The sequence below is a fragment of the Rhopalosiphum padi genome, chromosome 2 (assembly GCF_020882245.1).
Source record: "Rhopalosiphum padi isolate XX-2018 chromosome 2, ASM2088224v1, whole genome shotgun sequence".
Classification (NCBI taxonomy): Eukaryota; Metazoa; Arthropoda; class Insecta; order Hemiptera; family Aphididae; genus Rhopalosiphum; species Rhopalosiphum padi.
In genome coordinates this window covers 62,620,685-62,643,110 of record NC_083598.1, presented here as the reverse complement: position 1 = coordinate 62,643,110, position 22,426 = coordinate 62,620,685, and the positions used below count along the sequence as shown (strand labels likewise).

The window sequence follows — 22,426 nt, the reverse complement described above, 5'->3', positions numbered from 1 at the left end:
AACTCCTGCACAACGAAAAAATTAATCCAGAATTATATGATAAAGTTATAAACAAATTTTTTAAATAACAAAAATGAATGGATTTTATTATCCAAATAAATAAATTTTAGATTGTAATTTTTATCAATGAAATACCTTTTTTTTAAGTTTTAACTTGACATTTTTTTTAGCGCCAATATAAAATATCACCGCACGTCACTGATAATGTAAAATGATAATTGATACGCTACCTATGTAAAATGGAACATAATAATCTCGTTGATCGGTCGATATTTCTATTGCAATATTAACATGATTTTGTGAAATTAGGATTAGATATCGATAACGACTTAAAACTGTGATAATGAGCATATAAATTTAAAAAATATTCAACTCGTCTAGTTAATAGATTAAAAAAAAAGTTTTATATCTTATTTTTATAGAGAATGATGATCAACCAACTATAAAATTAAGACAAAAATAAAAAATTTGCGAGAATGATTATTCTACCCTTTACAACTGGTTATACCGTTTATTCCCAACCTTAGGAGATGCGCTGTGAAGTACACAAAATCATCGGATGTATCCATTGCCACACTCGAATTTAGGTTAAATAATTATCCAATAATCAGGAATAGATCCGAAAAGGGGTGTTACAGGTACCTAAGTACGTAGCATTTACTAACTATAAACTTGAACGTCATCAATATAAATAACTAAATTCGTTTTAACAATATATGCAACATTATTTTCGATTCGTATTAATTATTAGACCGCGTCGTATAACTACAACATTTTATTACAATTTACGTATATCCTAGTAAACCTCACGCTTCGTTATAATCTGCTATGTTCGTGTAAGAATGTAGACAATTCGTTGACATTCGTTTAAACTCGTTCGCACTTATACGTCGTAAGTACTATATAATCGCCAGTCAGTATTGGCCGATGATAAATTAATTTTTTAAATATTTTTTTTTTTTTTTGGTGACATGAGTTGCGCGCGCTCGTGTACTTCTGTGTGTGTGTGTCCGAGATGAAGAGTATTTTTTCCCGTGATTTGTGTAGCGGTGGTGACCGGAGCAACAGGAGGACCACTACCGCCACGCCGGTTTAGATACCGCCGAATAAGAAGAATATTATTAACCCGCGCGGCGGCGTCGGCAGAGACCGAACGTGATTCGCGATCGTCGATGGGCGGGCAGGGTGGAAATGGGCGGCCAGGAAACGGCGGCTGCTCGACGACAAGCCGCCGCGGACCCGATGCACGCGCTCTGCATTCTTTAATTCGGCTCCGGGCCAAACACACCGCCGCCGCCACCGCCGCCGTCTCACAACACGTTGTCACGTCGTCGCCGGTTCACTGTCACACGCGTATCCGCCGCCGTCGTAACAATAATAATAATAATAACAATAGTTAACAATATTTTGTAATATTATTGCATCGTAATAAACAAACACGTGGGGCGCTCGCCGACCAACCGGCCCGGAGACTCGCACGCGTTTTCTGGTAAGTCGTCTCCGTCATATCTAAATAAAATATTGTCGTTATTGTATAATGACCGGTCGGATAATATTATAAGTGAAAATAATAACACGACGTGTTATCGTGTCATGTATTTATGATAATAATATATACCTTATATTATTCATGTCCTCGAACGTTTGAGGATCCGAGTGAGGTGGTCGAGAATTACTGACCTTTGGTAATATTAACATTAGAACACATAAACAACAACCTCCGTAGTGTTTGATATTAATGATTTTCGAATCTTTATAATAGTAAATATTATTTAAGGTACTTACTTATTTTTTTAAATTAATTCAATTTTAGATTATTTTATATATTTTATTGTTCATGCAGTTTCGAATTAAAATATTTATTTTAATATTATGTTTAGTATTTTTTAATTAACTTATAATTAAAAAAAAAAAATAATAATAATGTTGAATAATTACAATACAAAATTATTCACGGTGAACATAAGACTTTGGCATTTCGAAGTGCAATAAATTATTTTTATATGATTTATGTTTGTATGTATGTATGTTTTGTGTACTACTAAGTTCTTTAGATAATAACAATTGAAAGTAAAAAAATGTCTTAATACTCAATAAAAAAACCAGTATGATATACTTATTCTTTTAAATTAATAAAGTAAAAAAAAATTTAAAAACTAATTATGGGCACATAGTAATAAAAGACGATTTTATTGTTATATAAAAATATAGCCATTCAGTAGGTACTTCAACGATTGCCATACGATTTCAAGTCATCGCAGTTGTAAAATTGTTATTAGTAATTTTGATTTTGTTAACGTTTTGTATCACATTGTAATAAATTTATAATTTAAACCATATTTTATCTATGATAAAATAATACAATAGAAATCTTAATTCATTAACTTTAGAATTTTTTTATTCGTATATGGTTAGTGGTTATTCTCATATTAATTATGTTTTTATGACAGTAACGTATACTATATTATTTTTTTGTTGTTTCAAAATGTTCAAATACATCAATAATATTAAATAATGTATTATTTTGGACAATTATTAATTATGCGTAGACTTATTATAACATTTTTAGTGATATTTTGACTGTTTAAAACCAAATTATTATGATTTAATTAATTTTGAAACATTTTAAGTTAAGATGCATATATTTTTATCTTTGAACTTAAACAGAATAAACTTAGAATAACAAAAATAAAGAATTCCATATTTTTGTAAAGGTTATTTTAAGTAATTTAATTATTTCTCTTCTTTAAACTAAACTGAACTAAAAAAATAATAAAAATAATATTTATATTAAACTTATGTTTAAAATGAGAATAAGTATTTATTTGAGAATAACAATTTAACAATATTATGAAAATAACAGTATATAATTGAAATTAAAATTTATTAAAAAGTATTTTAAACATGTCTTATAGTGATAAATTATATTTTCAAAATAGAATTTTAGATGATACTAGTAAAATTTGTTTTAAAAATAAATGAAAACAAATACCTACTTAAATATTGATGAAAATTAAATGAGTTGTAAAAACCCTGCACTTACTACGTTTTAAATGAAGTATGACGTAGTTTACTGCAATATTTAGATATTATAAATCGTGGTTAAGAGTAATCAAATTGCCAACACTTTTTTTGATAAAATACAGTGCTATATTACTTATAAAATGCTTGTCACCTATCAAAATGTTTATAAGTTTGCAAATCTGAACATATTTTTTAGTGCATTATATTTGTTATTTCTAAGAAAAAGTAATTTAACTATATTTCAGTATAAAAAACTGCTTTTTCCATTTAGATCTTTGAATAAATAAAGTAATGATTTAGATGAATTGAAATATATAATTGAAATTTTTGTAAATTTTTCCTAAGATACTTTTTTTTTTAAAACTATGATTGAACGTTTAAATTTAACCTTCATAATGTTTTAGAGTCATGTCATTGACTAAAATTTTTTTTAATTTCTAAATTGTAAGAACCATTTAAATCTATTAAGAATTCACCAAGTTACTTGTGTAACTTAACATACGAATTTTTAGTATTATTATTCATACATTATGGAAAAAACTACAATGGTAACGAAGAATATAAATATTATTATTTAAATAATTGTTGAACGATCTTACATAATATGAAATCATAAGACGTCAACTAAATAAAATGAGAAAAAAATTGGTTGTTCAAAATTATTAAAATTATATTATTATGTGCGTATAATATTTTAAAATGTAATAATTAAATAAAATACATTTAATACTCGTTTAAATAAGTTGTAGTTTGAAAATAACACTCCAAAATTATTTCTTCTTTTTGGTTAACAAAAAAAAAAAATTTTACATTTAAAAAGTGTTTCACTTTTTACTATTTAGTTATTTTATATTTGGTATATTTCTAATCTCGATGGTTAACAATATATATTTGAGTTTGTATAACACTCTTCAATATATTTTGAAAGGTTTATGATTCATACAATGTTATTATTTAAAAAGTTAGGTGTCTATCTTATTTTGTACAACTATTAAAACCTGTAGATGTTACTCTTATGACATAGTTTTAACGTATATGTAGTCTTATTAGTACAATTCCAACTAGGATTATTAATTAATAACTGAGAAGCATACAGGCAAGAGATTAAAATCAGTTTAAAAATTAAATTAAAACTCATATCCATAGGCTACGGGGAGAATCAATAGAAATGATGAAATAAAAACCACATATCTTATTAGACATAGAAACTCTCAAAATTGCAGAATAATTAAGTCTGCGGAAAAAATGTTGCAATTATTTGGTCGATAAACATTTCAGAAGTAAAGAATAGAATTAGGCATTACTACTTACTACAAGTATTGTAACTGTAATTACCGTTTATATTTCCAAAGGATAATTTATTGTATTACGGAAAACCCATCATAACCACGTTGAACCAAATTAACCTTATTAATGTAATTTTATAATTTTATATTTATTTTTTAAGCTTTAGGGATTACATTCAATAAATATTTTGATATATATATGTTTGTTAACAATCTAATTAAGGCAGTCATGATGTTTTAAACGCGTTAAGGTAACCGTCAACACTGGATTTTAAAGTTTGAGGTATTACTATTATTTTTAATGAACATCCGAAATATTTATAATGCTGTGTGTTTTTGGATTAAATTTAATGTTACTATAGTTTTAATAGATTATTACTTCCTGATGTGTACGTACGTTTATTAATGTTCATGTTTGAAGTTTCCATTTTGTCAACATAGTATTTAACGTTGATCTCGGTGTTTTTTTGTTTGTCTAAAAGTGCAAATTGATTTTATAGTTTATATATGTTCTTTTCTCACAAACTTTAAAACAATTGAATAATATATTTTTTATTAATTTGTTACAACCAAAATTATTAATAAAATATCAAATGTGGCATAAAACTTTAATTATCTAAACAAGTATCCAAACATCAGTTGATTAAAATAACTATTATATTTAAAAAAAATATTCATATTTTATTGTGTACATAATATTATATCGTGTAGATAATATTATATATGTTATATGTTTACTTAAAATGATAGTTAATATTTGTTTTTAATTAAATTTTATAAAATTATTATTTTTATTTTTAATTACGGATTTAGTTTTAGATTTCGAACTGAGTGATATGATAATATATAATCTATTGGTTTTACAATAAAGTGTATGTGTTTGTGTGTTTAAAGATATTTTTTTGTATCTGATCAATTTTTATAACAGTAAATATGTTTCAATCTATAACTTTAAGGTTAGTTTCTGATAACAAATTGTATCTAGTTAGTACTTTGATAGCTCAAAAGTAAAAAATGTCCAGTATTTTATTAAGTAACTATGGTGAATAACAAAAAATATGGAACAACGGCAAGGCTTAGGTATTAACAGTTAGAAAAAAACCTGTTTATTTTTTTTAATTCATAAAACAATAACAGTATAACAGTAGAGATTTGAAATCTTCATTAAATATTTATATAAGTATTAAATAGAAATAATAATATAATTTTCAAAATATTTTAAATTTTTCTTGCTATTTTTAGATTATTATTTAATTTTTAATAAGAAATAAGTAATTTTACCAACGTTTCTATTGTTATGCTATCTTATTGAAAATAAAATGTTCTTAATAGGTTTAAAATTATTGAAATATTTTAATTTTGTGTTTTTTTTTATCTTACACTTATTATCTATAAAAAAAATGAAATGAAATGGTATTAAATACTATTAGCAACAATATTTATATTTTATTATTATAATATACATTTATTATACATATAATATAAATTGTATCTTAGACGCGCGTTACTTATATTCGTAAGAAGTATTATCATTGATTTTCATTATTTAGGTGATACTTTTTTTATTACTTTACAAAATTAATATCAATAATTCTTTGACCTTTTACATTTACGACATAGACTCGTTTCATTGCTTGCTCCATTTATTGCTACCCAGTCATCGGCAGAGTAAAATAGATTATAATATTAACATTTGATTTCAATCTATGTTAACTTAATATAAAAATATAATATTATTAATAATATTAAAATCTACTCTTATCTCTCTGTTTGGTATTAATTTATCATCGATACACTGTACCAGAAGTAGACATTATACAGTAGCTACCACGTAACACCAATATGGTAATTACACAAATAAGAAATTTCGTTTACTGAAATTAAGTGATTTAAACTTATTTTCTTTAATTCGCATATATACAAATAAATCCAATTTATTTTTTAATAATATATAATAGTATTAAGAATACACATAATACACAGATAGTATTATTTGTTTAGGTATATGAAGTTTTAATTAATTGTACAGTCTAATTTAGCTAATAAAATCTGAAAAGTTTTTAATTTCTTATGATTCAAGTAAGATAGTTAAAGTTTAGGATTTAATTTGAAGATATTAGCTCTTACAATTCATCAATTTGTGTTGATAATAGGAAATGAGGATAATTATAAAAATTGAAAAAATATGTAATAATAATGTTTTCAACAATTTTTTTCAGAACAGTAGGAACTTACAGGATAAGCTTAATTATTATAATTTTTAATAATAGTCCTAATCATCATATAAACAATATTAAAAAAAATGTGTTTTATGATAAAATTCATAAAAACTAACGACTGAAGAAATAAGATTATAAAATTAAAATTAATAAAAAAAAATGAATGACCACAACAATGTTTTTGGATTAAAAGATATTCTGAAAGTAGTTTGGATAATGAAATAAATATTTCAGTTATAAATTATAGTAGTACAAAATAGTCATAATAATAATGGATTACCCTGTTTTTTAATTATAATCATAATTTCATTCGTGATTGACGTGGAGTTTAATTTTCTTACACAATTTTCTTACTTGAAAATAATTGTTTTCATATTCAAATAAAGTCCAACTTTACAAATGTAAAATTAAACAAGTGTGCGGAAGGAAATTCAATATAATGTTGTTAAATCTCGTATAATCTACTAAAATTTAGTCTAATATTCGTTTTTCAACATAAGTTTTTCCAGTGTTAAATTTCTGCAAATATAATAGTTTATATTATAACCGTACTAAGTTATTTTTTGAAATATATATGATTTATGTATATTATTTTTATATTTTATGAAAATATATAGAGCGATATAATTTAGTTAGTCGAAGTATAAAATTAATGTGCATAATATTGTTTGCGCTCCCTATGAAAATCTATAATCATGTTTTTATTGTACTCCAACTTCACGTAAAATTTATTCTATTTCCAGTACAAACTACGTTCAAATTTAATCACCCAATGATTTAATACAATCATATTTCATAATTACTAAATTAAAGTAAATTAGTTAATATGTATTATATTATATGACGAATTAAACATTAGGAAATATTGTCACTTTATAATACATAAGATAAACAACTAAACACCTTCAATTTCTCATAGATAGATGGTTTAATAATAATATTCTTTTCTTATAATATAAATTATTAAATAAAAATTGAATTGATTGTCTTGAGCTCTTAGTCAAAGTTCCTTTAACCTTTCATACCTCACCATACTCTCCGCTCTATAAATACTTTGTACAGCCATAAAAAATAGTCATAATGCCCTTTAAATATAATTGTATTCGATGTTAACTCCGTAAAAAAATTTCTTTTAATCTGCCAAGCGATTTAAAATGTTTTAAGTTATCATTTTACATTTTTTTATATTATCCGAAAAGTAATATTGTGTATTATAGCTATTGATTTATTATGAAATTAAATAATATTTTTATCGTTTATTTTTTTGTCTTATTTTTCTAATTAGGTATTGTCCTCTTTGACCATATTATAGGGCGTTATTACTTGTATATAGTCACTTATGATGAAGTTTTATTATAAAATAAACTTGAAAAATAAAAACATTAAATATGAAAACATGAAGTACATTATGCTGTTTATAATGTTATGTGGTTTATTTTTATAAATGATTTATTCAAAAAACTCGCCATATTTTTTCAATCGAAAGAAAATATGTCAAGAAAATCACGTATATAAAATCAAGTGTATATATTATATGTATATATATTTTTTTTTTCGATCTAGCAAGTTGTAAAACAATCATTCATAAACCGTATTAATGTTTCTTATGAAATTGTAGCAATGTGTATATTTTGAGATAACAAGAAAATGCGTATGCCAACGCACTCTTCCGAGAATCTCTAGAGGGTATTTTACAAGTCATACGTCAGTGATTTTTTTCTCTTGGTATCTCCTCAAGGCTATTCCATAAGCTTATATATGATTAATCTAACTTTGTGTTCTCAGTATGTTTGTACTTTGTATCTATTTTGAATGAATTACTTAAAAAATGTATTTTAACATTACTCTAAATCCTCAATAGTGTACTATTATATAGTATTATATTTAAAATTATTACGAATTATAGTTTGATGCATTAAATCGTTAAGGTTTGCATTATAGTACAGTTCAAGAACTGATTATTTAAATAAAAAATAACAACAAAAATTAAATGTTTAAACTTTTTTTAAATATAATAGTTTTAAATTTCTTATTATAAAATATATGTTAATTTTTTTTAGAAGTGCTGTCTTTTTATCAATGCTTAACATTTTTATTTAAAGGTATGATTATTAACTAAGGTCCACTATAGGTTTTCTCGTATTTTAATTTTGAAGTAAACTAGAGTATTCAGAAATGTACAGCAAAGTTACAATTTTATGAAAAAAAACGTTCAGTTTGAAATATTCAGTGTGTTAAATTTCGATATTTCATCGAATTTTTTAAATTTCAAAGCTGAGATTTTTTATAACTTTACAGAGTATGGTATATTGAGGGTAGTTCCATTGAAATATACTCAAAGATGCTCCTGACTATCTGTTATTCTTGCTATTTATTGAAAAACTAATATTAAATTGTATAATTAAAATATATTGTGAACATTTTTATTATTTTATAAAAATTAATAAGGAATAGTTGTTTTTTTGATTTTATAATATTTTTAACATTTTTATTATTTTAGTTTTATATTTACTTATATCATTAGATACTTTATATAGATATTTTATAATAAATTAACAATTTCAAGTAACATTTAAACGTTTTTGGTTTCGTAATTGAATAGATAATAAAAAAAAGATTAAAAAATAATGTATAATCTTAAAAAGAATAGATTTCCTTTTAGAGAATATAGAAAACATATATACGTATAATACACAACTCTTGTTTAATTTTAAATTTTAACACATATATTCTTGAATAAAAATATATAATATGTAAATAAAAAATACAAATTAATATATATTTATCTATATTTATTACACTATTATTTACTCCAAAACCTACGTATAATAACCGTTTATAGAATTTGATTTTCTAAAGAATATAGGTAATACAATATTTTTTTTTTTTTCTTTATTAATATATATACAATCTGTACACAAGGCACAATAAGAATATAGGCTATAATATTACAGGAGGAAAATCTTGAGTGAAGAAGCCACCCACTGATGACACTTCGTCCATGGTAATACAATATATATACAAATTTGTATGCTTTTAGAAGCAATTGTAATTATGTTTTAAATTTGTATATTATAATATAATTTTTCTTTTGTTTGGAATCAGTTTATTATTATTGACTCAAATTCCATAAGCAAAATAAAACTTTGCCGATTGTCTAAACCTGTAATAAGTGTAATTTACTAGTCACTTAAGTTCATCGACGCCTTTATCAGAAACATAAACAAAAGCAGAGGTCTCCCGTGACTGTCTCAATAATACAAAGTTAGGTTAACTTAAATTAATTTATTATGATCTTTAATAGACCTATATAATCAGAAGGTTTTAGAAATAATAAGTTTTGTTTTATATGAATTTCTAAAAAAGTCTTATCCATTTTTAAATTTATAAATTAATTTATTTGACATACCATTCTATAAACCATACACGTAAATAAAGTTTGTGTGACCTTAATTTAAAAAAGAAAAACACTTCTGAAATATATAGTACTTATATACACAATTTTTTCAGACTCATAGCCAAATTTTTATATTTGAAGGTGAAAAATCATCATTTGCATTTAAAATATACCTGTGTATTTCTTCTTCATTCAGTTATTCTGAGATCTACAATAGAACAGTATTAAATTCGAAAAAATATTATAAGCTATCTTCAGAAAAGTACTCTATGTCCAAATCATTGCTACTAACTTAATTTTCTGTTTCATAGTTTACTACTGCAGTATAATACTACACAATATCGTGAAAACAGTTTATTATTGCAATGATAGAGACGTCATTCAATATATTGATGATCGTTAAAATCACATCAAATACTGAAACTTTAGTATGTTTTCCGTGATCCGTTGGACTATTAATTTCATGTACAAGTTTTTAAGTTGATAAAAAACTAGATAACAACGATAGATTGACGAAATAGACGAATTTGAAGACTGTTTTTGTTTAAAAATAATATCGTCATTATATCGAATTATTGTTGTGACAGGCATCGTTCGTTCTATACCGATAATATTACACACACAAGATAGAAAAATAATCAAGTACGTTGTTTGAAATATCGTTATAAGTAAATTCGTTTGTAAAATGGTGATTAAAATTATCTCGTATCACGGTAGAATCGAGAAGGCTTGTGATTTAAAAAAATAATAACTTTTATTACCGTATAGATCTACTATTATTTCATCATTGGGGAATGAGATAAAATTATGATTAATACCACTTGTTGTTAGCTAAATTAAGCGGTGAAGTTAAATAATATCTGCCACTTGTCAACGACTAAGAATCCTTCGCACTTAGATGAATCACAGTTATTGTGACAAGGGCGTTTGACTTGAATAGCATAATAAGCACATATAGAGGGAGGAGAGCTGGTTATACAACATATCGTACATGTAAACAGTTAGTTGACGCTATGACGTGTGTGGTCATAGGAAATGAAATTATAAAATATTTACAAAATATAAGCAGATAATAATGATGGACAAAATTCTAATAAGTATGTAATAAAAAAACATGGTCATTTAAGTATGGTTTTAAGTATTTATTTATTGTTTTTACTTTCCTACTTTTTACTTTCCTTACTTTAACACGCTTGACACTTCCATTTTGCCAGACAATGGTTACTAGACTATAATTGTATGATCTATACTGGCCATAAGAAACGAGTTAATCATACAAATCAGCGTCAGTGAGATATCCAGATCGATCAACTACGGGCACTTTACGGTGAAAAATATGTTTTATGATCTACTTTGTGATATTTTAATTTAAGTGCACTTGGTTCAACTCGGCTTATTCAGGCGAAAAATCGTCAAAAGAAATCTTATTCGTGGAACGTTCAACTATATTATTACATTACCAAACCTTTGATTTATAATATACTTTAATAAAAGTTTATATTATGTTTTTATTTATTTTAGAAAAATAAACGAATAGAATACTTCACAGATCATTAATTAGAATTCGATCGTAATAAAATAACACCGTAAATATACAATTTCCAATAGTTGTTAAAAGGAATAATAATAATAATAATAAATTACATATAAATAAATATTGAAAATTTTAAATGTAAACTTAAAAAAAGGAAAAATAGGTAATCACTCTGCTGTACAGTAGGTGTTGAATGCGCATCATCATAGATTAATTCACTGTAATAGATGTGTTAAATTTGAATTCAATGATAAATATTTGTATATGAAAAACGGTTCTGAAAGTAGAAGATCAAACTGTGTATGTTAATATTAATAATATTATTTATATTATTATTAGTAATATGGTAGGAATTATTTTTTACCTGTCCTAAAATATGGCATTATCATATTATTAATATTTAATAGTTATATTATTATATTTTTATAATAGTACCTAGATATCATAATATTATTGATACATTTTGAGGCAATACCGACTTACTGTAGAATAGTGTAAATAGTTCCAAGTTTTAATGGTTTATAGCATAAGATTAATCTAAATGTTTTGAATATTTAACTGTGTCACTTTTACATAAAAAATATAATAATATACGTCATACAATTCTTAAGTTCTTATTTAATAATATTTTTGAATTACTACAAAATAACTGCAATTGTTATTCTTTGTTTAAATATTATATTTAAACTTTAAATGTCTATAAAAAAATTGTTCTTATATATTATTATATTAAAGATTATTTGGTTTTAATGAGTTACATATAATTATATGAATGAGCAACTACATAGTATTATATTTTTCAAACTTTTTAACTTAGTGAATATTGTTTTATGAACAATTCGAAAAAAAATCAAAAATTTGTTATGCCTATAAATACTTCAAGATATTTTGAAAATTTTGTTTTATATAGAAATGATATTATTATAAATATTTGCAGAAAAATTCAAGTATATCTATTGTTATTCGTTTTATAATTATATTAAAATATCAAAAATTAGGAGAAATAGTAGTTATTTTAGGGTAAATATTCAGTCGTAAAAATTTTAAACGTTTATAAAAAATGTACCTTTCGGTAAACTTTAATTTATTATTATATATAGAAAAACTTAAATTTGAAAATCTTAGTTAGTATCTAAGTTAAAGTTAAATATAAGTTTATATTATAAATTCCCAACTACAAAATCATTTGCGAATTTTTGTGGTTTTTATGAAATTCGTCAAAATTCAAACGCAATTGTGTTTTAACATAATTCAATTCTAACATCAAACGCTTATAAAAGTTTGAGATATTTAAATTGGTGTATAAAAAATTTTTATGGCAATATTTTTTTTTTACATTTTTAAGGATTTTGGCAGAACAGTTTATCGTCAATAATTAAAAAAATTAAAATTTCTCATGCCTATAAATAGCTGAAAAAGATTCAAAATATTTTGAAAGTTATATAATATATGTTTAGGGATTATAGAATTATTTGGTGTAATCTATTTACAGTTATACGTTGTTGACAATTTTTGGACTTTAATAAAAATAAAAATGTCGACGTTGTCGAAAACTGGTTTTGCGTAAAAACTGCTATTTTTCTTTATCTTTTGCTTGTTTTTCTGATTATTTTGAAAAATACCGTGAATTGTTTAGTTACTTATTGTATATATATAGACACGAAACCGATAATCTATATTGTTACGGCTTCATTTACATTAACAAAAAAGTAAAAAATAGATATGAAAAAAAAACACGTCATATCATTGTAAAATCAAGGCAATCAACGATGCGCTCAGAATGTAAAATAACTAATAAGCAGATCAAACTTTGATACGAATATAGAATAGGTACCATACCATTATCGATTACAGAATAAAATAATGTATATGATATTCTTTGATATGCATTACGATTTGTTCTTACTATCTGCATTCTACAGTAATTATAATGATAATAACAATAATAATTATTATTATTATAGTTTACTACAAGCAAGAGGACGGGTTTTTTTTTTTTTTACATGTCGGGATAAAAACTTTTTGTTGTAATTTTTTTCTATTTTTATTTTTACAGGCACTCTATCGTCAATGCGGAATTTTATAAGCCTCGGATTTTAGCCATAAAATGATGGAATATGCGCATTTAATGTTCATAGCGAGAACGTGTTGAGTTTATTTGTACGACAGATTAAACGAATATTGTCGTTTGCAATAAAATCGTTTTAAGGCTTGTTTGTTGCATTCAAGTGCACTTCTCTAAATACTAAATTTATCGGATGCGAGAAAAATAGTTGACCCTCGTGTCTACCGCCAGCAGATTATTGGCTTAATAGGGGTTTGTGAACATTTTTTTTCCTACCTTCGTTTAGAGTTTATATTTTAAACGTGCTGTAATAATTCATGTACAATTTGCATAAACTATAAACCAACTTAAGAATGTTGTTTTTGTGAAAATAATTTAGAATTATTATATTATATCATATTATATTTCACAATATTCAATCTTAACAAAATGATTTTAAAATAAATAACACAAATATATTATTTCACCGATTTTCAAATATTTTCATTTAAATTATGCCACTGACATCAAAGTTATATTAGTTGTTAATATTATTATTATGATTATCTATATTAATTTTAGTATCAAATAAATAAACAAAGTACTTTAACATTACATATTTTTAAAGTTAGTTTTTGTTATAATGGCTTAACGTAAATAATATTTACCATCAAAAAAATGTTTGTTTGAAACGAATTGTAATTAATGGAATTTATACAAGTAGTAGTTGTTTGATTATAATTTTATATTTTAATATACAATTCAATGAACAACGAAACTACTTATTAAAATTTGTTTGAAACAATTTAATTATTTATTAAAAACCATAGTAAGATATTTTTATACTTAGACGATTAAATCAATTTTTAGTAATATTTATTTAAAATAAGTCATACAAAAAATGAAATATGTATTTAAATATTGTGATTTGGGATGGATAACATTAGTAAACGTGTTTGTATTTGACAAGTAGTACCTGGTAGATCATAAACAATGTACTTAAAATGAGATTCAAGTGAGAAACGGGGAATGGGAGAGGACCTAGAAAGTGACATCACTTGGATTTTGCACTTCCACTTAAGATAGGATTTATGTATAAACACATATATTTGGCTTAAATAAACATTTATATTAAATTCTTCGATAAACATTTTTTACTAGTATAACTTTTATTCACGTCAACATTTCACCGTTTGTTTTTAATATAACATGGTTTAATTTGACATGCTTGATAGGTACCTAGGATAATTAAAAAAATTATATTTTAATAAGATTACTGATAAAAATTATTGATGCACTAAAACAAAATAAACATAATTATAATAATATGTTAGAAATGTGTCGTTATTTATAGTTATAAACAAATAATTATTGATAAATATTTTCATAAAAATTACGTATAATTATGTTGATTTTACTCATATTGTACTTGAAATAAATACTTAATATCTTTTACTTATAAAATTCACATACCTCAAAATTCGTATTAAGATTTTTAAATTCGTACATATTTATTTGTATAAATAACGAGTATTATAACAACAGTATACCAATACAACGATTTATCAATTTTGTAGATACATTTATGATTCTGATGTGCTATTCAAGACGTCACATAAAACAGTTATTAAAAAAAAGTCGCACACAAATAATAATGTCCTGGGATATGAAGAGAAGGAGCATTATCGAAAGTCAGTCAAGTGCTTATACAGTCGGTACTGTCACTTTCATAGTCGTTTAATTTACCGGTTAACCTGAACGAGGCACTCCAAGTGCCGTATAACAAGTGCACTTGGTGTGCAGTTTACAGAATATATAATTTGGATAAGTACCTACCTCCCCAGTCGCCAGCGTCCTGTCGGGGACAGCCCCCTATTCCGGAAGAACAAAAGTTTGAAAAATGTCCCTAGAATAAAAATGTAAAAATAATAATAATAAAAAAAAAGGTCAACCCCTTTGATTAGGTATTTATATGGCACTTATTGTCCTATACATTTGACCCGAAAAGAGTGCTTAATTGTTTCGCCGTCGTACTGGGTATATTTTTGATTTTGGCAATTCATTCATCCACGACAAAGTAATTGTTCCAACTTTACTAAAATGCCGACGGAGCTGTTGGCGGTGGCCAAAACATTAATAGAAATAGTTTTTGATTTGTTTACACTTTTGTTTTAGCTTTTTTTCCCATCATTAACATTGAACTCACAACGCTCACACTAAAAATGTCTGCAGACTAAGATTGTTGACTGCGCAAATATTTATAATCAAGCACAAATGATCAATGGTATTTTCGACCATTTTATATAATATATTTTACCAATGTAATTGTTTCGAATGCTGTAGAATTAATAAACATTACGATAAAACATTTAACCCATGCCCACAGAAATTAATACGATGTGATGCTAATGAACTATAAAATTAGTGTAAACCCGAAATGATAACTCGCGGTATATTAATTTGATGTTGATTCGTGATTTTATACACTTAATTATATATATATATATATAATTTAATTAACTGTGTGGATGATCTGAATGATGCTAAACGTAAACAGATCATATATTCGTATTTTATCATTACAAAAAAATCCACGATTTAAATCTTTATTAGTTTTGGCCAAGCAGTATTTAAATTTTAAATCGCAAAGAAGAAATTATTAGCTATACACTAAATTCAAGTGACTAAAAAATGTTATCGTTGTTGTACGTTATGAATATAATACCATTTAAGACAAATAAAAATAATAAATTATTAATATAAATGTAAGTTGGTTTATAATATTCGTACTTTTTTTTAATTGAGTTCTTAGTTAGGCATATTTTTGTTACTGTTTTAAATAAATATCTGTTTTTGTTAAAATAGAATTATACAATTTTGAATTGTTTTATATATTCACTATAATTTAAATTTAAGTTAATATTATATTTTGATGATTTTAAAATGATTTGGGTATTTGGTGAGCGACCATATTCTCATTTAACGTTAGAAACTTTCCGATAATCTGAATTGAAGAAGGCACAAAAGCAGTAGGTTATTCGTATATTGTCTTCCTAAAACAACAAAAAAAACATTATTTACATTAGATTAATTAATTATATACATGAACAGTGCAGTGTGTTATTAGAATTATCGATTCTTAGTCAATTTTTATTGGATATTATCGGCATAATATTTATTGATATGACTAACAATAATGATTCGTCACAATTTATAGCAAAATTGGCTTGATAAAATCGTCGTTACTTGATATTTTGTTTTAGAGTTTGTTTAGGAGGTTATTGTTGTAAATATCCAATATTATAATATTACACACTCTCTAGGACTTTGAAAATAGGTAATTAATATTTATAAATGTATAATCGATATTTCTTTGTTACCTATCGTTAAAAATTGATAGATAAACTGTACATATTATGTATTATGTATCATATCCACATTAAAGTTTTATCCGCAACCGCTTTAATCACGGTTATTAATAAATTTGTATATTCGCTTTTAATCTCGAACTCGGTTTTCGGTATTATATTATGCACATAATAATGCGTATAATAATTAATAATATTATTTAAGTTCGTTTTAATGAAAATATATTGTCGTATATGGTTGTTTTTTATTTTATCACTCTTGTTATTTACCTTCCTTTAGGTACAACTCAGTACAAGTAGTGCTTCATAATATTAATTTACCACGCTAATTACGTGATTTTGTCCAAATATCACGACGTTATCACATTATTATTATGTATTTACTATTTAATTATATATTTTTATTTAGTATAGGTACATAAGATCATAATATTATGTTTGAATTGTTCTACTTATGTACAAGATTTTACACCTAGTATCTCATCTCTCGTTATAATACATTAATTGAAATTCTGATGTATTAATGTCTCCTGCAGTGTACTTATTTAAAAACTCCTATTTTCAATAGAATTTTTATACCATTTAAGAAATGTTTTTAAGTGATGCAAGTTCATTTCAAATAAGAACTCCTTTTTCTTTTTTTTAAGTTTGTTGTTAAACAGGTGATTTTTTGATAATGTCTATGTTTCTATAGACCAAAAATTGAACGAATTTCTGAATAAATAACTATATTTAAAGCATAATTTTATTTTATCTTATAAGTTTAGAAGACACGGGAATTATGATTTAGCGATTAGGTATAGTAAGAAATATTAATCTGTATAAGAAATTTAAAATTTTCAAAATCGTCTGATCGTAATAATACACACCTAGTTGTAGATTAAATATTACCAAGTGTCATAATTTAAATAACTGCATAATAAATCATTCCCTATAACAATATTCATAAAAACCAATATAAATACATTTTTAGATAATTTGAAGTGATACAAGTTATTTTTATTTTATTTTTATACATTTTAAAGATTTTTTTACCTTTTTAAATGAAAACATAGATTTTTAGTTGAATATTATTCTGAGAATTATTATAATACATTAAAATGTATATGTATTGAGCATCTAGGTATTTAATGTTTCGATGATCGGAGATACCTATAGGTTATCTAATGTGTGTTTAGTTTTGTCTACTCGCAAAACAATAAATTATTCTGTATATAACATCATAAATATTTCTGTTTTTAAGGTTACTTTGTAGTCGGATTAGAGCAGATCGATTCTATATTTTGTTCGTCTCAATATATATCATATTATTATATATTTATTATATAATGTAGATACACACGACTAAATCGTGGTTTTTATGAACTGATATAATAATAATAATAATAATAAAAATAATAATATGGTTTCCACGACGTCCGACCATTCCCGAAATACTAATGTATGATACGCGCGCATACGCATCTACAAACGTTTTTTTTTCTAACTTTATATATGTGCTCAACCCAAACACGATTTATATACGTATTATTTTTATGAGTTTGGGTCGTTATGGTAATACGTCGTTATATAACACGTGCGTATAAACATAATATTATATTCCTACTAACTGCACCGCAATATCGCGACTCTTGACACTTACTCACCATTATGTTCGTAAACCACCGTAATAACCGTATACGTCATACACTATAGTACTGTAAGTGCGCAGTGAAAAGTTTTAGTGATACGCGAGTTATTACAAAAATAAAAAACTACTATAAATAAATAAATCAGCGGAATATTTATCATCGTATTACGATTATATAATATTATTATTGTCCCGTATTTACCGTGGATTTCCGACGAAAAATCGTGTTTTTAGGTATTTACTAGTCTGCATGGATGATACTATTGCATTATGCTCGCAGAATACCACCCGGCTATTGTAAATTGTAAAATAAGCCTTTACAGTACATCGATACTATAACGGCTGCACGTATGTATCGGCTATCGAGTTATATAATAATAATCTCACCATTCATAGAAATCATAATAATATCATTGATGTCGAAATCGAATTATCTCTATGAATCCGAAAAATTCGTGGTCCGTACGCGGTACAAATAATACACGATTTACGAATAATCGCATTTTTTAATTTAATCTACATTTTTCATTCTCATTCACTGGCTATGGACTGATTATCATTGTTTTTACTTCTTCTGTTATATTTCACGATAATCTCCTACAAAGTGTTCGTGATAATATTGTTCATTATGATCTCGTAATGTTTTTAACTGGTGATGAAGTACGAAGGTAAAAATAATACACAATAATTGTACATTTGTAATTTTTTTTTTAAGTATTCGTAAAATAAGATTAACTGACAAGATACATTTGTAATTCAGAAAACTCATAATTAAACATATAAGTGTACACGCGTTCAAAAATTCTAAATTCTAATAATTTCTTAATAATGAAGTATCATTGAGTCAAATTAAAACCTCTGAAAAAAAAATGTTGATTTCCGGAAGAATATAAATGTATATATTTAAGTTGAGAACAAAAATTAATAGTTTATAAAAATATAAATTTAAACAATCAAACGATTATGTTACTGTTAAATTATATACCTGAATTGTAATGCCGAATTCAGTCAGAACGGATTATTAAAAGATTTAAAGTCCACCTGGAAAACTAAATCTAAACCAATCCAACATATTTTTTAAAGATCATATGAAGGAGATTTCGAGATAGTATTATAATAAATCATTGTTAGACGAGTAATAAATAAATAAATATCGTATTTTGTTATAAAACTCTCGTAATGAAATTGTACAAAAATTGACGTTAATGAGATCAATGTGGTTAGTAGTGTTTCAGGATTTAGACGAGTACATAAAGGATTTTCTTATTATATTTGTTCTGATCGGTTTTAATGTTTGTCATAGGAATAGTATATGTAGCATACATCTGAAACACAGAAACCAGACCGATGTGATGAGCTACAATGAAAATCACAATGAGAAACGTAAAATTTATTCGAACGAAATAATATATAATAATACATATCTATAGTTAAGTACATTATAGACATTTTCAGCCAAAAAATTCTTAAATAAAGTTAATAAGGAGTTGTATTCTGTGTATACAAAACAAGTAGTTTTGACTGACTGATTATAATCAACGTACAACCAAAACTTTGACAGATAGAAACTTTTTTATTTGTTTTAGAAAAATTGTTTTGGTACTTTAATTCTACCATATAGGAGTGCACTAAGAAAGAATTTTCCAAAGTTCATGTTTTTAAAAAAGGCTCATAAAAGGAATTTTTGAATGACGAAATAAGATTTTTAAATAATGTATAGTTTGAAACACTGTTTATGTTGGTTAATTTATAAATTCAAAACCAAAGCACAGAGTCTCCTTATATAGGTATTTTTTTGAAAAACTCCGTAGTTAAAGTGCAATTAATTTTTTTTTTAAATTTATTTTATATTATCATATTTATATATTTATATTACTACGTAAATTAGAAATTATTTTAGTTAAATGTAGTGACTCATAAATCAGTAAAAATATAATATAAAATATGTTCATATTTACCAGAATATTATTGCAAACTGACTGTGTTATATTAGGTGTATAACTGTTTCAACTCAGTTTTATAATATATTTTTTTGAAGTAATGGAATGCTATTTTTTTGAAAAATATCTGGGTTTTTTGCCTTTAAACAATTTATTCGTGTCCATTTTATTCATTATTAATTTATTATCTAACACATATTTTGTAAACGTAGGTCAATTCATTTTTATTTTTATTTTGATATCTTATTTTTATTTAAAATTAGGTTTACTAGGTCATATTGATATTTAAGTATCTTCGTGGATATATTAATAAAGTTGTGTTTCATAAGTTTCTAAGAACGAGATAGTAATAAAAATTGACGTCGACGTATTCATTATTTTGCCCTTTATTTTCTATTTATAGAATATAAATCAAGATAGAGTATCGTATATTATGTTTTGAGAACCACAGACATATCAGACGTATAATGGTTACCATGTCTTATCGTTCGCATCGTGTCGGTCAAAACGTTAGTATGTTGGGTTGAACGTTTACATTTTAGTAATTGCATTAACAGTGGAGGTAGTAGGCGTTTAAATAATATTGTCAATGTGTTGTAATAATTAATGACGTTCATATACATATAATAATAATAATAATAATAATAATATGATTGTTATGTATATATTCAGCTGTTAATTATTCATGTGTATTGGGTATAGTCATCGTCTGTTCATATTTGTGCAAAACGGTCATTCAATAATATAATCACTATATAGCGCGATCGAATACGTTTCTAAGTGACCTACAGCGCCGGATGGGTAACGTATCGACCTACCGACATTTTGGATTTCTAATTTTGGTCACAACTATACAGACACAGTACGATTCAAATCAATTATATTTTCTATTAATGTTTTTACTGACTTATCATTATCATAAAACATAGAATCACTACTAAACGAGAATAACCGGCCCATGTTTTGAGCAGCCTACTGAGATTTTCTCCGTGACTTGCCGGTCCATACCAAGCCTGGCGATCTACATCGATTAGTCGTGTTAATGAAAACGAAAAACGTCTAAAATAGAATCACTCCGATCAAGTTACTATCAATAAATAAATGCAAATTCGTATCCGTGAAAACGATATTATTATGAATTTAATACAAAATGATTTCAGTATGACCGGTTTTAAATAATGGTAATAATATTTATAGTAACCGCGATTGATCAATACGATAGTACTATGATATAACAGTGGCTATGGTATTATGTAGATTTTTTTAAATCGCTCTAATCCGTCATTTCTTCCCCCATATTTCCGCTGCGAGATAAAATTAAAAGTCGAACGAACGCTATTATATTTATCTCGTATTTGTTAAACGATTTTTCGGAATGGCATGAAATATAATAATAATAATAATATTATATATTTTATAATACGTGTTTTGTGGTCGAAAATGTTAAACTTCCGTTTGATCGCCGACAATATAATAGCCAACATGAACCCTGGTCAATTCCAGCCGTTCAATGTTTGTGCCCGTCGAACGCGAATTACATAAATATTGTTAGGCTCCCCCATTTGATGTCATCCTTCTGGCTCGTCAATAACGTATTTTGGTTTTCTGTTATGTGTTTCCTACACTACCCGCCCACCATACATTTAATTCGCCTATTTTCCACTGAATTCTCTCTTTTTGTTTTTCATTTATTTTTTTTTCCATAATGCACAAACTGTTTTACGTGACCAAATACATTCAGACGTATTTTATTGAAATGTTGCATTTAGATTTAAATTTCGGTACAGTATATTTTCATTTCTATATCTCGTCTTCCTTTTATGCTATATTGTATGCATAGCATTTTTTTCAAAAATATTTTTTGCGCACGTTAAATCAGAATATCGACTGGACAAATATTTGAAATATTTGCGTCCCTAGTGTCGTTAATGAACTCGTACAATTAGTAATCAGTAGATACACGCAAACACAGACGATTGTGCCA

The 22,426-nt window shown here is 25.3% G+C and overlaps 1 protein-coding gene across 2 annotated transcripts in view; it reads left to right on the top strand.

Moving 5' to 3' along the window:
- The first annotated feature begins 1,277 nt into the window (after window positions 1-1,277).
- LOC132921630 (lachesin-like) overlaps window positions 1,278-22,426 on the top strand; it is a 140,411-nt gene continuing 119,262 nt past the window's right edge. For both annotated transcript variants that reach the window (XM_060984765.1, XM_060984764.1), the window contains exon 1: window positions 1,278-1,489. The gene's annotated coding sequence lies outside the window, so the exon portion shown is untranslated. The remainder of the gene's footprint in view (window positions 1,490-22,426) is intronic.